Raw genomic sequence first — 17,001 nt, 5'->3', positions numbered from 1 at the left:
AGGACGAGTGCAGTGTTGTTCCTGCTCTGTTTCCGCCCGATTATTGGCAACAATGATTTTTTTTGCGCCAATCTAAAATTTTCATCTTGGAATCTTCTATCTCCAATATGGCTCTTCATCCTGTCACATCTTGTATCTAATATTGCATTTGCCAAATAAAATTTGTCATATACAGTTTATCGTTTAAGAAACAGCAGTTTCAGTTCATCGTGGGACTTTGACCATCCAGATAAACTTCACGACCTTTTGCTTTTCTTATCGGATTTACCTATCAGTTTTACATATGGTTCTTCCTTTAAGGCCAATCAGTCAAAAAATTTACTTTTGAATATAATAAAATATTATGAATAGTTTTATGAAAGCGTTAAGTACTATTTTATCGTGTTCATAAGTAAATATGTTTTCTTTCATTTGTAGTTTAAATTTGGTGTATTGCATGAGTCACCATCTATCGGGGGTAATTCATAGGCTACAAATATATGGGTTATTGATTATGGATATTATTACTCCTTCCAGTTGTTTACTAATAAATTAAGGAGACCATAAAGAACAGATAACTTGTTAATTCACCCGTGAGGCCATCGCGATCGTAATGAAGGGGAAACGGGCTTCGAAAAAAGTACAGGATCTAGAGCCGACATTGCAATATTGCCGATCCCGAGATAGGGATTTAGGTCGACGAGGGATAGGAGATAAAATCCAGTTTCACACTTGTATCGTTTCGGTTAATGGTTTGAAAATGGAGCCGAACAGATACTTTAGTAATTAATCTATGTAAATATATCTCCGTTTGGTCCGCCTACAAATTGCACATTTTAAAAGGGTTATTGTTTGCACAAGATCAAAGAGTCGAAAGCGTTGTGCAATTTATGGAAGCTAACAATTGGAATATTATCACTTTCAAATTGATTTATAATTTTTATTTAAAGTGTGGTTGAGATGAAAAATTTGTCTCACGAACTGAATTTTTTGTATAATTTGGCGTTATGTGAATTATTATTTTAAATTGTGTTATGTTGTGTTATGTATGAGTGCGATGGACCTGTAGCTAGATCAAACTAGTGTATTTTTGCTGGTTTGGTCTCGGCAATTCGCCATCTTCAGTGGCTCGTCTGTGTGTTATTGGTCAACCGACAGTTTGCGTTCTTTAATAATTTGTAAAAGGTGCGGTAACAAATCTACCACTTAAAAACATTTGACGTGCAATATAATACAGAAGAGCTATCCCTACAACTTTAATTACTATGTGTGGTGATTAGTGACCGTTATTCAATAATGATTCGAAAATGGTGAGATGCAGTCTGGTTTGATATAGGTTTCAAAAAAACATTTTCTTTATCGTGCCAACGTTTCGATATTTATTGACATCTCTTCAGGGCCTGGGATTTACAAACATTGTTTTAATTTAACAAATACATGTAGGATGTAGAAAAAAAGTGAATTTATACAATGCAGTGCCAGTGAGATATCGCTGTTTTATGTTTATATACGTTGGATTTTGTATGGGTGGGGAAGGAAGTCGGTAAGAAAGACATTTTTATATAAGGAGTCGGCTTCTTGAAACCTACATCACACCAGACCGGATCTCACGATTTCTGAATAATCATCGGCAAACGGTCACTAATCATCACACATTTTCTTTATCGTGCCAACGTTTCGACTTTATTAAGATCATCTTCAGGGTCTGGGATTTACAACCCCCACATCCTACATGTTGTACTTGTTAAATTTAAACAATGTAAATCCCAGGCCCTGAAGATGATCTCAATAAAGATCGAAACGTTGACACGATACAGAAAATGTTTTTCTGAAACCTACATCACACCAGACTGCCTCTCACGATTTTCGAATAATTTAATTACTATATAAATGATTACTGACGTTATTTTAACAATTGGATATAGTCATTTATCAAATGACGCTAACTTTAGTTAATAATAAATCGTTTTGATATTCTTTTTTCCCACCAATTCTCATGGTGCGTTCTAAGGACTATTTTAATTGGCCATTGAAACAAAGTAATAATTTTAAATGGAATTTTGTTTAATGCAAGCTAGCTAAGTTTTTTAATTTTCTGATAATTTTAAAACTTTTTAATGTCTATTTGGGTCAGATAATTATCAAGGAGAAGATAATGATGCAGGACGTGTTGCCTGGGCTTTTTCGCATCATCTTTTACTTTTCTTGTATCATTTAACGAATCTAAAATCGTTTGGATGGAAGTTTTGATCGTTTGGACGAAGTTAAAATATTAACGAAGCAAGGGATATATGAAAATGTAAATGATATGTTACTTTTTATCTCTGACGGATTAAAAAAGTACAGTGTTACTACATACATTAGGGGACAAGTAGCCGGTTCTAGCATGGAAATGGACAGAAGGAAGGAGACAATCAACTGCTGAAATTCTGAAGGAGGTTTTTGAGCACTAGTCACGAGCCAGGGTAAACACACGGTTTGTGAAACAATCGTTCTCCTTGGGGGCCGACCGGTCGAACGGGTCTCGCTGAGGAGAGATACACATAACTGGGGCCGGTCACGTATCTCCCGGTTTCAGCCCCGAAATTGATATTACCGTTAATGATCTAATCATTAGTTAGTTTAGTTTTGGGTGGCTGTCTTGTTGTAGGAAGGAGAAGGAAATGTTGAATTACGCTAAATGTTCGCATCGTGGAATCTTCGGCTCTTTAACGAATCACCGGTCACTATGATGGGATATGATGTGCTAATTAAATTCACATCTCACTTCAAATCTAATCTTTCAAATGGTTTCTTCCTTAGTTATATTGAAAAAGTGTTTCAAATATAAATTACACGTTAAACCCATTTACATTTGGACTCCTTTAATATGATACTGTCTATTATGACAGGTACAACATAGATCACAAGTAAAACATAGAACTTTTTAAACGAATTCTGTTCTTGATGTCAAAAGTCTTTCTTACTTCAGTTGATATTTATAATGGTATAGAAATCGTAAACATATGAGGTAAACGTGTTACGGTTTTGTATATACCAAAGTGTATTGGGAAATTATGGGTTGATCGTAAGCCTTACCCAAATTCCAGATGTCAGTCAGGTCAGCATCGCTATGCGGGCTTGTTTAAGAAAAATTGTGCACACTTCATTTGCTTGTTACATATTCATCGAGCTGTGGTGGAGAGGGAGGAACGGTGAGGGAGAGACCTTGACATTTACCAGAAAATCTGGCTCCTTGGCGAACAAGGACATACAACGGGAGCTGCGCTCGCTCACCGGGTTGGCAGCTCGGGTTGGGAAGGAAGGATGTATTTCGTCGAAACATGTCAACGGTACGGCCGATGGCATATTGACCTCCAACGTTCCTCTCTTGCACTTACAGGCGAATGTTGTAGACCAGTACGAAGTAACGGAGTAGTTACGATCCGGTTATTGTTTTAGCAAAGCCGTTGCGAAACTGGCCTTGTATATTTAAACTGAAGGCGACGCTCAACATCAGGGGTGGCCAACGTTTTTTCAAATACCACAATATTTTGACCACAATTACAATGGAACTACGGTTTAATAAAACAATACACATTATATAACTTTTTACAATTTGAACTTGAAAATAAATAAAACTAACAAATTCAATGTTAAAAAAGAAATGAAGTGATGGGGTTTCAGTTGTAACATTTTACAAATAATTTTTTGTATTCTATTCACATTTTATGAATCTCTCGATGTATGATGCTCCAGATGATAAAAATAACGAACTACAAGCTACGCTGCCATTACATATTCCGAGAGGAATGCTGCCTTCTGAACTTGCCAATATATCGTTTGGAAAATTAACTACCGTCATCAAATTTGTCACGCTATGTGCGAATTGGCACATGATCTACCCGATCCTCTGGTATATATTTATTATTATTAGTCATTTTGGAGTAGTTAAAAGACAGCGTTCTTTGGCTAACGCTGTTGATTCTGATTATTGTTTGCAAAAAAAAGCTTACCATCTCATACAATATTGTTTATTGATATGAATAGTTAATAGAGTAATTAGTTCAATGGAAAATTAAGGATGTTGGTATTCTCTATTTGAGATATTATAGAACAGATAATCACACCTGAATAATATTACGTACTTAGAAAAATAATTGCATTTTAATTATTTTTGGATTAATTTTCTCCCGTCTTCATACTTATTCGTGGATAGAAATGTGAAACTTAATTTTGATCGCAGTGTTCGAAGGCGAAATCTAAACCGGATCGGTCGTGATCTGACTGGCCCCGATCGGAATCAGATTCCATGCCCCCAGAACAAATTACAGTATCCGACTAGTTCCGTACTCTCTATCTGATCTTCAATTAATTTATCGTATGCTACCTCCATGATTTTTACCGACCGAACCGAATCATGAACACGAATTGGAACGTTCAGAAATTTGTTCGACCGACCGCGTTAATTGTTATCCCCATGCCGAATACATTTATTATTCCGATGGTGGTTCTATTTCTTTATTGCTCGTGGCGGGATACATTTCACGCAATTTTTAAAAAATTAAGATATTTAACGCAAATATTCGATTATCTTAGTAAATGACAGTATTCATGAGAGAATTTTTTAAAGACAAATTAAAACAACAATTCCTTGAAACATTTGCTACTATGTTCCCGCGTTGCAGGTGCATATTAGGTTGCCTACCTATTTTTTTTTAGATCAAGCAACATAATCTCCACCGACCCTCGATCTTAGTTGGAAAAGATTCGACGACTGACAGCTCATCCAAGTCGATTTTAATAAGATTAAGCATATGAATACCAATTGTTGGTGCACCATTTCAAGACCACGAAAACAGTGTGATTTTGGCTTGATCACATTGCCTTTTCATACGATATAATAGGGAGATTTGGCACAACGATAGCGTGAACGGTAACGCTAAATTAATTGAGATGTGTATGCGCAGATTTAACGGAACGTTATCTGAAAGGCGCTATTTGTTGACTCTTTGACCATGGAAAGGCATCATCTATCTTCTTGAAGCAGACGTTCGCAATATTTAACATATATATCAGATTAATAAATTAATATATCAGAGAGAGTGGATGTGCCAATAAGAAACCAGGTAGTGGATCTCAGCGCGTTACGACTCTAAGGGAGGGCAGAAATATTGTAATTGCTACAAGAAAGAACCTTTGCACAGTGCCAGCCAGGTTCTAAATGAAGTACAAGATGTATTGGCAAGGCTTTCATCAACACAAACAATTACGAACACCCCTTTGAGACGACCTGCAGCAACGTCCCGCCCGAATAACACAGGAGAATATGGTGCAGCGAGCGCCTACATGAAAACACCAGCGAGGAGGACGCCTGCAATGTCCTAGTTCGTACTCCATTCAGTGCAGTTTGGTCTCCACATTGTTGAAGGCAACCTCACCGCAGTCCGTTACGTCCAAGTAATTATCGAGGACTACCCCATTATGTTTACTCTGTTATGTTTACCGATGAGTCGCGTTTCAGTCTGTATAGTGTAGGAGGCGCCGAAGGGTTTACCAACAACAGTGGATGCGTACGGTTCGTGCTCCCTTCAGTTCAGTTTGGAGGACACGGTGTAATGGTCTGGGCTGGAATTCACACTGGAGGGCGAACTGGACTCCGCATTGTTGAAGGAAACCGCAATACGTCATATCCAAGAAAATATCGAGGTTCGATTTCTGGATGACAATGCCAGACCTCATAGAGCGGTAATTGATGTTTTCTTTATATTGGGTTGTCCGGAAAATAATGCAGGATTTTGGTATTAAACAAAAAAAAAAGAAACTAGTTACTTTAAAGCAATGTTCTTTAATCAAAATAATTTCCCATACTCTCAATACATTTCTCCCAACGTGTTGGTAACTTATTANTACAAATGAGTAATCCTGTAAACGTAAACAGAATATTTTATATAGATTTTTTTTAATGAAAACTTAAAATCCTGCATTATTTTCCGGACAACCCAATACATTAGAGCTTCTACAACTATCACGTCCTCAGCAATTGCCAAACTATCATCAGCAATCGAGAGAAAATCTATATAATCCGCGTACGATGCCTTTGTTTACAAGCTTGCAAGATAGGATTATAACTTGAACTACTACTAACTGCAGGAAACTTAGAGTTAGGGGCAAAATACGCTAAGCAAAAAATCTCCAACCAGCCTCATCGTTTAAAAGACGTTAAATATAACGGTGACCTTCAAATAGCGGAAACTTTGTGCAAAATTCTCTAATATTGCTCAGATAAGACAGAAATAGGTATTTGCAAAAACAAAACCTTTCCCATAATTTATATTAGGTTGAATTCAACGAATTAATCTACCGTAAAATATACGGATCTCAATTATTTATATTGCCATGAAAACTAATAAATATAAAGTGAGACGAAATATAGAATGAGATCATCAAAGGTTTCAGACATTCTACTTGCACAACAGAATATTACTTCGTGGAAACATCAAATAATTGTACGCTAATTGAATTACTAAACTGTGTAATTACATCCTGGTCCCATAGATAATTATATTGTTTTCGTATCTGAATTATATATTTCCAACAGAAATTAATACTCAAAGGGTTAAATTATATGGGAGTCGGAGTTTCACTTTGAAAGCGAAACAACAGCAAAAGCTGTCCTTCATTCACGCTATAGTTTCTGAACCTATGAATGAAAGACTGGAGTTGAAAACAAGTTGAGGAGGGGAATTCTGGATGTTACCCCCTAAGTCGCCCATTAATAAGTTCGCATTAGCGTTTCTTCACGTTTACTTCCGACTAGCTATTATAACTAATTTCTCCCAATTCCGGTTCAATCTTCTGACATACTAGGCGAGGTCTCTTGACAAGTTTGCACCACATTTTCCTAGACTTTGATTCTGTTGCGTAATAACCCGTGGAATAATTTATTCAAGTTGGCCTCTGTTCAACATTTACACTGTTAACCAAGAGAGCGATTCATTAGTAATGCTAATCCACGTCTAAACACCATCGTCACCTACTAATTGGGACATGTCTTTAGAAACCACAGACCAACAAAAATATAGTTAAATAATCGTTAAGAAAATATCTATAGCTTATGATTTTCTTAAGTTTGAGAATAATAGCGACCATTCTTTTTCAGGTATGTTGAACGAATGTGCCTACCAGGACCTTCAGATCGTGGTTAGTTACTTTATAACTACTTACTTTTACGCTACTTTATATAATTTTACTTTTATATCGGTAGTGATTTTGAAAATTGCTTTTTGTGCATTCGTTTTTGCTTTAGTAACAAGTCTAAACACAATCGATACATATTATAAAAAGTTGGCTCTCCAGTATATAATAGTATTTTTCAAAAAATAGTACCTTTTGGTTGACTGAGTGAGATTATAAAAATAATATGTATATATAGTTTTTTTCAAAATCACTGGCTATGTAATAGTAACTATGTACAAGAAATATATTGCAATGTTAAAATTTGTAGTTAGTTGTGATGATTAGTGACGTTAGTCGATAATTATTCAGATATCGTGAGATGCGGTCTGGTGTGATGTAGGTTTCAGAAAAACATTTTTTTTAACGTGCCAACGTTTCGATCTTTATTGAGATCATCTTCAGGGCTCAAAGTGTTTATTTTCTAACTGTGCCATTCTTGCATTGAGCACTCTCAACACGACACGCAAGAATGGCACACTTACGCAGAAAACAAACACTTTGAGCCCTGAAGATGATCTCAATAAAGATCGAAACGTTGGCACGATAAAAAAAATGTTTTTCTGAAACCTACATCACACCAGACCGCATCTAACGATATCTAAATAATTTGTAGTTAGGAATATCACAATATAAATATGCCAAATATGAAGTAAATAAAAAATTATTACCCAATACAGATTTTGTTATTCATGATCTTAGAGTTGAGAAATTAAGTGTCACGAGCATGTCGTGCTAACATAAACTTAGATAAATACGCTACTGTAAAATAATAGCAATTGAACGCTATGTCAGAGAAATAAAAAGACTAGGAACACATTCCAGGAAGGTAGCCATTTTTTCCGACAGCTCTCTCATGGGAGTTAAAGACAAAAAGCGTATGAAATTGTACGGAAGAATTCAGTGACATCAATGACCTGAACCTGGCATTCGGGATATAGATGCAATGAGAGGGCGGATATGTTGACCAAAAAAAGGAGATGTATTCTCCTGGCCCCTAATCCTATTGTGACCTTGCCACATATAATAATATATCCAAGAAGTGATTCTTCATGGGTCCACAGTTTGGTGGAACAATACCCCAGACCTGAGATGAAGAGATTAATAGAAGGGCGATCCGCAAGACTTGCAAAGGAATTACTGTTGGGTAACCGCAGCAAAACCAGGATTCTAGTTGTTCTGCCGCCTAAGGAGTTACATGCTCCTGATAGGAGTACAGACATAAGAAACACTATGTCCATACTGCCAGGAAGAAGGAGACAACAGAACATGTTAAATGTTTCTATGTGAGTTTATGTAGGTGTAGATTCCTACAACTAGGAGAGGAAAAGCCGCAAGTGAGATCCTCCATTAAGCAACCTCTGGCAATGGTAGGTTGATTAGCAATCTGCAGCTAGCCAATGATTTATAAAAGTAGATCAAGGTACAAAACGAGTTGTGGCGACGTCTTTTATCCTTATTCCTAGTGTCAGAGCGGGACTCGAACCCACGACATCCGGATTGATACACTGACGCTCTACCACTTGAGCTACCTCAACTTCTTTGTATAAAAATGAATACATACTAATAAATTTACCAATACATAAAATAAATTACAACATGGTGTTTGTTGATCGACCTGCAGATAATCTATGTAGATTTTCAATCTTTAGAGGTCATTAGACAGGTGAAGAAAGAAGAAGTACTTACAATAACTTTTTTGTAATTTTACTATTTGTAATTGTAAGTACTTCTTCTTTCTTCACCTGTCTAATCTATATATATATATGTCTATTTTCACCATAATAATAATAATAATAATATAATAATAATAGTAATACTTTATTGCAAAAAAGAAAAGTTATAAACATTACATAGTATATAATTTAAAGTATAATTACGGCATGGAGGGTCCGTCTGCCGGAGGTCGATTTTCATTTGACTTAAATTTTTGGTCGACACAGAGAAAAATGTACAAAAGAAAAAAATTGATCCATAAATAAATATTACAATTGATAATTTAATTTTTAATAATTACATTAGTTACTAGCATACATTATAAACAATAATTTTTGTTCTTCGTTTAATTTACAATAATATAGATATATAAATTATTTGGGCCAGTAATTTAGAATGACAAGGCTTTAAAATATTCAAAAATTAAATTCTAATATTAACTCTTGGCGATAGTGCCAGGCGTGGCGCGCATATTTGATTACATTTTAGTAATCATTAAGCAGTAAGTCAATAACCTGTGTCACATTCAATTTAGAAAAATTTAGATGCAGAAGCCGAATCTCCCATAGGATAGTGCATTTTGCAATAAAATGCACTATGTCTTCTTTAACCTGGTCATTGCATAATGAACAAATTACATTTTCTCTAGCCCGAAAAGGTGCACCATTGAGATAAAGGAGGTCCCCTCTGATTTTGAATAACCACCTTAACTCGACCAATGACAAACCTTTAGACCTGTCCTTAGATAGGTTAAACATATTAAAATCATCTTGGTAAAGTTCCTTATAGAATAAAAAGCGCGAGGTTGATCTTACTTGTTCACAAAGTTCTTCACTGAAATTGACACTCAGTTTTGTTATAATTTCCTTAAACTTGAAAGGTCACTCATTCAAGTTATTTATAGAAAATGATGAGTCACATGATAGATCCCTACACATGCTATTCCAACATTCAAACCACAAAGCACCACGACTAAAGGCTTCCAGGGCTACAATTATGGAAAGACGGTAATCAGGATGTTTCAAGAGTTTAAAGATGTAATTAAAATGAAGTTTGAAGGTATATACAAATAACGGGTCAACTTTAGTCTGTAAATAAATCATACAATTCGGGGTGGTTTTGGGAAGGGCAAATAACTTTTTAATGAAAAAACGTTGAGTTTTTTCAAGCTGTTCAAATTTTTCAAAGCCCCAGACTTGTGAGGCGTAACATAGTATCGAGCGGCAAACTGAGTGAAACAGTCTGAATTTCAGTGGAAGGGAAATAAAATTTTGGGAAATTAAGTCGTGCCATATACAGTTCAGAGCCCATTTCGCTGTAGACACTTTATTATTGATGTGATAATTGAAAGACAGACGAGGGGATAGCTTTACACCTAGATATTTATATTCCTTAACAATTTCAATTTTTTCCCTAACCATCCCTAACCATCCCTACTTTCACCATGTAAAATGTAGTATATTGGCCATGTGCTTCGTACCCTTAAACCCAAAACGCTTTTACAATAGTTTTCCGTGTTAATCGTTTTCTGCACTCTTGGGAAAGTATGTATATTATTTATTTTGTTAACTGTTAATTGTATATTATTTATTTTAATTTTTAATAAATAGGCCCTGATGATGGCACTATAAGTTGCCGAAAGCTTGGTGAACCCAACAATTAGTCTTCTTCTTTCTTCACCTGACTAATGACCTCTACGAAGATTGAAACTCTACATAAATTACAATAGTTAATTTAAATTATTATTTTTAACTTACAACAGCATAAAAGAAACAATAGAGTAGAAAATAAGATCAGCTGAGATTCTACTTTTTCGTTTAATCATGATCAATTGTGCTATGATGTATTTAAATCTTTTGATAGGCTCAGGCGAAGAAACCGCGTAGTCAAATGACAGGGTGCGCCTTACTAAAACTAAAATTAATGAAACCGACATAATTCCTTGTAATTGTTCTGAAAAAGAGATTTATCTATTACAAACCTTGTTTAAAAGTTAATAACTTGTTGGGAGAGAAGGCAAAACGGCTTGTTTTACTAGGAAGGTTTTCAGACTTTTCGGCAGCGTTTTAATCAACAGTTGTTCCGCTTCCGTTCACTGATCTGTGAAATTCGAAATACTGGGGTGAGTATGAAGAAGGTTGCTTTCTGAGCGTTAACATGTGCTCACTGTAAACGATAAATCACGAATTAAAATAAAAGGATAGACATATTCTCTGTTCGGCCAAATTGTGTTTTTGCATAACCCGAATAATGAATAATAATTAATTGTTTGTTTAGCATAGCAGGCCTATCTCTAGGGCCAACCGTTGCGATGTGACCCGATTTATTTGGGTCTTCGAGAACCCGCCTTCACTCCCGTATAATTACAAGTTTCACTTTTAACGGCGGCTGCCTTCTGTCGTTTCCCAATACATGACGTCAGGTTTACAAGATAAAAATCTCCATTTACATTTATGTGATACACTCTTGTTATTATTATTATTTGTAATTCCCCCTACACGTTGGACCGTTTAAAAACCTCTAGTGTATATCTCAGTAGAGTTTTTAAAAAATATTTTCGTTTAGAATTTTCCGCATATAACAGACTAGTTGAATTGTAATTAACTCATACAAACAAATACAACTTTCCAGCTTTATTTTGTGGATTTTATCCGGAAAAGCTTTTATTCCTAATAAGCGAAATTGATTAATGCGTAGGTCACTATAGTTATACACCATAGATGTTTTACATAAAACATGGATGAGATGAAAAAATAATTTTTCGCTTGATTGAAAGAGGTTGCTTGTTTGATATGCTGACGGGTTAACTTGTGAAAATTTTCTTTTTTTTTCTAATACCATTCAGTACAAGTATGAAATGCTTAAAACCACCAAACTGACTGACGGTAATAGCCCCTAAGTATTATAGAAAGGTCAGTTCATACTAATCATACTATAATGTACTGCAAGGCGAAAGCTGGATGTTTGCGGATTTTTTTATCAATTGCATGAAAATGATGATAGGTGATAATCAATTTAAATGTAAGATAGAATTTTTCAAAGCCGGTTTTCTCTGGCTGTTTCTTTCTCTTCTAAAGGTCGAAGGGAGAAATTCTATTTTTGTAACAATTTTAACAATTAGCGCAATTTGTAAATGAAATGTAATTAAACCAATTAAACCACCAAATTTTTATTACTGTTCTGTTTCAAATATTTCGATACATTCAATTTTAATGAACCGTTGCTTCTTGGCAATGTAAAATCCCTTCAAATATAACGTTAGACTGGCTGACCATGGGGTGGAGTCCGGGTTTGCTTTAAACATAGGGACAATCTTTCAGTTTATGAAAACACTAAATAAATCTAAAATTACAAAAAGTATACTTAATTGATAACTTAATTTGTTGAAATCGTGAGGAGCGGTCAAGATTGTGGTAGTTTAGAAAAACACCTGAAGATGACCCGATTAAAGGTGGAAACGTCGGCAAAAAAGGTGTTTTTCTAAACTACCACAATCTTGACCGCTCCTCACGACTTCAACAAATTATGAAATAACCGGTCACTAAGAAACACAATTAATGGATAACCTTCGCTGTGATTTCTGTATCTTATATGAATTGTAGGATTTTTTTAATATATCAACACTTGAACGTTTCTTGATTTCGGTTAGGAATCCGATAACCATAAAAGTCAGCAAGTGTTCATTGTCCGGCCATTCTATACTTAGGATAACGGCGAGGAATCGAGGATTGATAAGGACAGACGAGGGAAAACGCCTTATGAATACTTATGACCAGTGCCAATGGTGATTTCTTGGAACAGCCGGAATGTATTCCACACACGTAACTCGGGCTATTTGCTCGTCCACCGCTAAATGAGAACGCCGGGAGTACAAAAAAGGAGAATTAAATCCGTTTATGGCTTTTTTAGTATCGTCTGACTACATGCGGTTGAAAAAAGTCTTATCAAAAAATAATTAACACCAGAGAACGTTCTTACCAGAGACTAGAAACGTTGGTAAGTTTATTCAATAAAAAGAACAACCCTTCAACAGAACATTCTATTTCGTATTTTTGTGCTAAACTGAAGTTAATTTTTGTTGTCAGTGTGCACATCAACAAATTGAAAGAAAAAGACGAAAAACCGAGAAAAATTACTTTAAGAGGCATTCTCATCCCCATTACACAATTTTATATCATGATTGATGAGAATGAAGTCAAACGTCTAAATAACATGGCTCATAGTAAATTTTAATAATAAAATTGATGTGATTGAAATCAGCCTTAATATTATAATTATTTATAAAAATTCAGGAATTAGGCAAATTTAATGTAAGAGAAAAACGCCCAGTTCCTCGATCAAGCTTTCAAGAAGTATATTCATTACACAGAAGACAAACACGTTGAGCGAGTAGAAATACTTTGATTGAATATATAAAAAAATATATTTTGCATTGTATAAATTCACTTTTCCACATCCAAAATGTAATTGTAATATAAACAATGTTTGTAAATCCCAGGCCCTGAAGATGATCTCACTAAAGATCGAAACGTTGGCACGATAAAGAAAATGTTTTTCTGAAACCTACATCATACCAGACCGCATCTCACGATTTCTAAATAAATATATTCATTAGGGCTTTTAACTTCATTACGGAATTTATGAGAATTGGTAAGATTGAATTTTTCATGAATTTATTACGGTTGAAGCTATAATTTCGAAAATTGTAAGTAGGTGTTTGTATTTATTAGCCATTTAAATTATTATAAATATTTTCAAAGGCCTGATGAAGGGGATACATTACTCGAAAGCTTGACCAAAGGAACTGGGAATTTTTTATATACTAATTAGCCTTACCTCAGATTTTTTATTTATAATAGTAATAAAACTGTGTAACGCTGATTATGATTGTTTGTTAATATAGTTAATTTATTGCCAATTTGCCACTATTAAATTGCGGATCCAAACAATGGTAACGTCAAAAAATTGAACAATTATAAAACCACGAGACCTTGATAATTTATGCAATTTCTCATAAAAATTGCTTGCGATTTATAGGAGGTAAATTTAAAGTAGTTTCAGAAGTTCGAAATTTCTAAGTTAAATGATTTCGAAATCTCTTAGAATGGTTACAAGAAAAAACAAGCCTGCCTCCACACCTCTTAACATTATTTTACGTTATATCCATATACGGTAACTTTTTAACGACGTACACGGTTAAAGAATTTGTGGATGTGAGTTACACGTTAAAAAAATGAATGAAAAAGTTCTTGGTATGGAAGGATCGCGTTTCGTCGTTGACTTATAAGACACAGAGATATAAAAGACATTGATAGATAAACAAATTACGGTGTGAACGAGAGGGACAGCAAGAGTGAGATGGTACACACCACTAGCGAGGAGGTGAAGTCCGGGGGTTGGGGGGGGTTGGAGGGGACATTACCTAGCAATTACCCATTGTTGTTTTATACTATCTCGGCCAATGATTGCCTAATAATATTCAACAATTTACTCTCCCGGTAAATTGTCCGGAAGACGGACTTTAGGTGGGCGCTCTTGCGGAAAAACGTCGACTTCCGGTCGAGTCCGCCGCCGGAAACCCCCCCGGAGGCTCGCTGTCTGTGTGTGTGTGTCTGTGTATCTGTGTGTAAATGCTAATGAAACCGATGGTCTCGCATCGGATGAAATGCTGTTTTAGAGCAACCGGCTCATTCAAGGAAGTTGTCCAAGATACGCGAGGACTGGTTTTTGCGATTTGTTCAAACGGTAAAACGCCGGCTGTCGCTCACGAATGTTCGTTCGCCCGTCTGTGAAGTGTTTAATGGGAACCCACGAGACCATGAAAATGCTTAAATGCTGTGACTAATTAAACGAATAGTGCTAACATATTTTTAAAAATGGTAATTAGTACTGCCACCAGTAAATTATACGGTGCTTAAAGAAATCACATATTTTTCAGAAGCATAGACCAGAATGCTATTAATCATTAAGATTCAAAAAACCCTTTTTTTAACTTCCAAGAGGAATTTAATTTTAAAATAAACAGTTATTTTCAATTTTTCAATCCGAAATAGATTCTTATCTTTTGTTGACATTCTTCAATGTCTTACAGTGTAAAAAACGTATAATCAACATAATTTGGTCGACATATTGACTTGAAAACGTATATGTAAATGAGAAACCTGACCTTTCAACGTTATAAAAAAACGAAATTAGCACAGCATATTTTGTAACACCCATAGCGAATTGATTTTTGATATAATAATAATTGCCGATGTTTTTGTATCCTGAGAAATATAATTTTATTTATTATTACAATCATATCATTATATGCCAGAGGGTTTTTCATTTTCTTCATAAAACAAAATTCTGCTCTTAATTTGTCTCATTGCTTTTACTAATAAATATTTGTTTATGCTATGTTTTAAATTGGGAATATCAATTAGAGGTAAACACACTTTACCCTTAATCCAAAACAAGGATAAAGAATTTTTCAATGTTTAATTTTGAAGGCATTTAATATGTTTATTCAGTCTCATTTGAATTCTGAAGGAATAAACTGTTTAGTTTTCATTTTTTTTCTTAATTTCAATTTTTAAACTTTAAAATGCCAGTTAGTGCTGAGGATGTTGCGCGTGGTGTGGCAGTTATTGATGATGGACGTTCCATTAGGTATGCGGCTATTGCCACCGAAGTTCCCTACGAAACACTACGAGGAGTTTTCGAGAAACTGAGTCCTACCAAAGAAGGCCCGATTCTGGACGCCCTAGACAGAACCACTGGATGACCGTTTTTTGACTTCGAGAATTTTGCGAACCCGGCACCTTACGGTTGTTCAAGCGATTCATCCGCTCTAGTAAGTTCGGGGTCCAAATTTCTGAACGCACTGCTCGAAGAATATTAAATCAGTTGGCTTTTCGCCCCGTAACAGAATTGACCAGAACACACGGAGTTGCACGGCTGGAATTTGGTGCTGAGGATGTTGTGGTGTGGCACTGATTAATGGACGATCCACCACGTATGCAGCTATTGCCATCGGAGTTCCCTACGAAACTCTGCGAGACGCCGTTAGACATTTTCTAGAAACTGGAACCTACCATAATTCGCCCGGTTCGGAGCGCCCTAGGGGAACAGAATCACAGGATGATCGTTTTTTGACTTTGAGAATTTTGCGAAACCGGCACCTTACAGTAGTTCAAGCGATTCCAGGAAGTTAGGTGTCCAAATTCCTGAACGAAGATTAAATCAGTATGAACTGATGGCTTTTCGCCTCTTAAACCAGAATTGACCAGAACACACAGAGTTGCAAGGCTCGCATTTGCTCGAAAACTCAGCCATTGGTCTTTGGACGATTGGTCTGCTGTACTTTTTACAAATGTGCGTAGATTTGCTCTACGATCTCCAGATGGGCGTGAAAGAGTGTTGAGAAGGCGAAATGAAAGGTACGAAGCCTGTAATTTTTCCCAGTGCCAACATTTTCAACGTAGCTCACTGATGGTGAGGGTGGGAATTTGAATGAAGAGTCGCACAGAGTTGGTTGTTGTTCGTGGAAGGTCTTTGACGGCCACTCGCTATTTGGATGAAATTTTGGAACATCATGCGTTGCCTATTCTCGATGAAATCAGCGACAATCCTATTCTAACACACGATAATGCCCTTCTACATGCGTCTCACATAGTGCAAACCTACCTTCAGCAGCATCAGGGTCTTCGCCTGGCCAGCCCGTTCTCCAGACTTGAACCCCTTCGAACATTTATAGTATAACCTCAAAAGACGAATAAAGACACGTCCATCACTTCATACATTCCCCGATCTTGAAAGAATCTCATCTTCTTCTTCGCGAAGAATGAGCTAACCTCCATCCCGTCCACATATCGCACAAACGGAACTTCAACAGCACATCAGGGTCTTTTCATTTTCCTTAGCACTTTACATTTTTTTAAACTTTTTAGATAAAGATTTAATTATTAACCGTTAAAAAACATAAAACTTTGATTAATATATACAAATCAAATTATATTACAAACGGATGGAATTTTTTGCCTATCAGTGATTTTGTTTTTATGAAGGAGGGTAGAGTGAGGACCAGGAGGACTTAGCCACGTCAGTACT

At 35.8% G+C, this 17,001-nt stretch overlaps 1 protein-coding gene across 5 annotated transcripts in view; it reads left to right on the top strand.

Moving 5' to 3' along the window:
- LOC106665780 (Krueppel-like factor 9) overlaps nucleotides 1–17,001 on the top strand; it is a 222,911-nt gene that overhangs the window by 12,539 nt on the left and 193,371 nt on the right. Inside the window, exon 2 of one of the 5 annotated variants that reach the window (XM_024226492.1) lies at nucleotides 7,121–7,161. The exons of the other annotated variants lie outside the window; for them this stretch is intronic. The gene's annotated coding sequence lies outside the window, so the exon portion shown is untranslated. The remainder of the gene's footprint in view (nucleotides 1–7,120; nucleotides 7,162–17,001) is intronic. 5 annotated transcript variants of the gene reach the window in all.

Source organism: Cimex lectularius, unplaced genomic scaffold (genome assembly GCF_000648675.2).
Source record: "Cimex lectularius strain Harlan isolate CLEC.00 unplaced genomic scaffold, Clec_2.1 scaffold129, whole genome shotgun sequence".
Taxonomy (NCBI): domain Eukaryota; kingdom Metazoa; phylum Arthropoda; class Insecta; order Hemiptera; family Cimicidae; genus Cimex; species Cimex lectularius.
The sequence above is the reverse complement of the archived record's forward strand: the minus strand, read 5'-3'. Positions and strand labels throughout refer to the sequence as shown.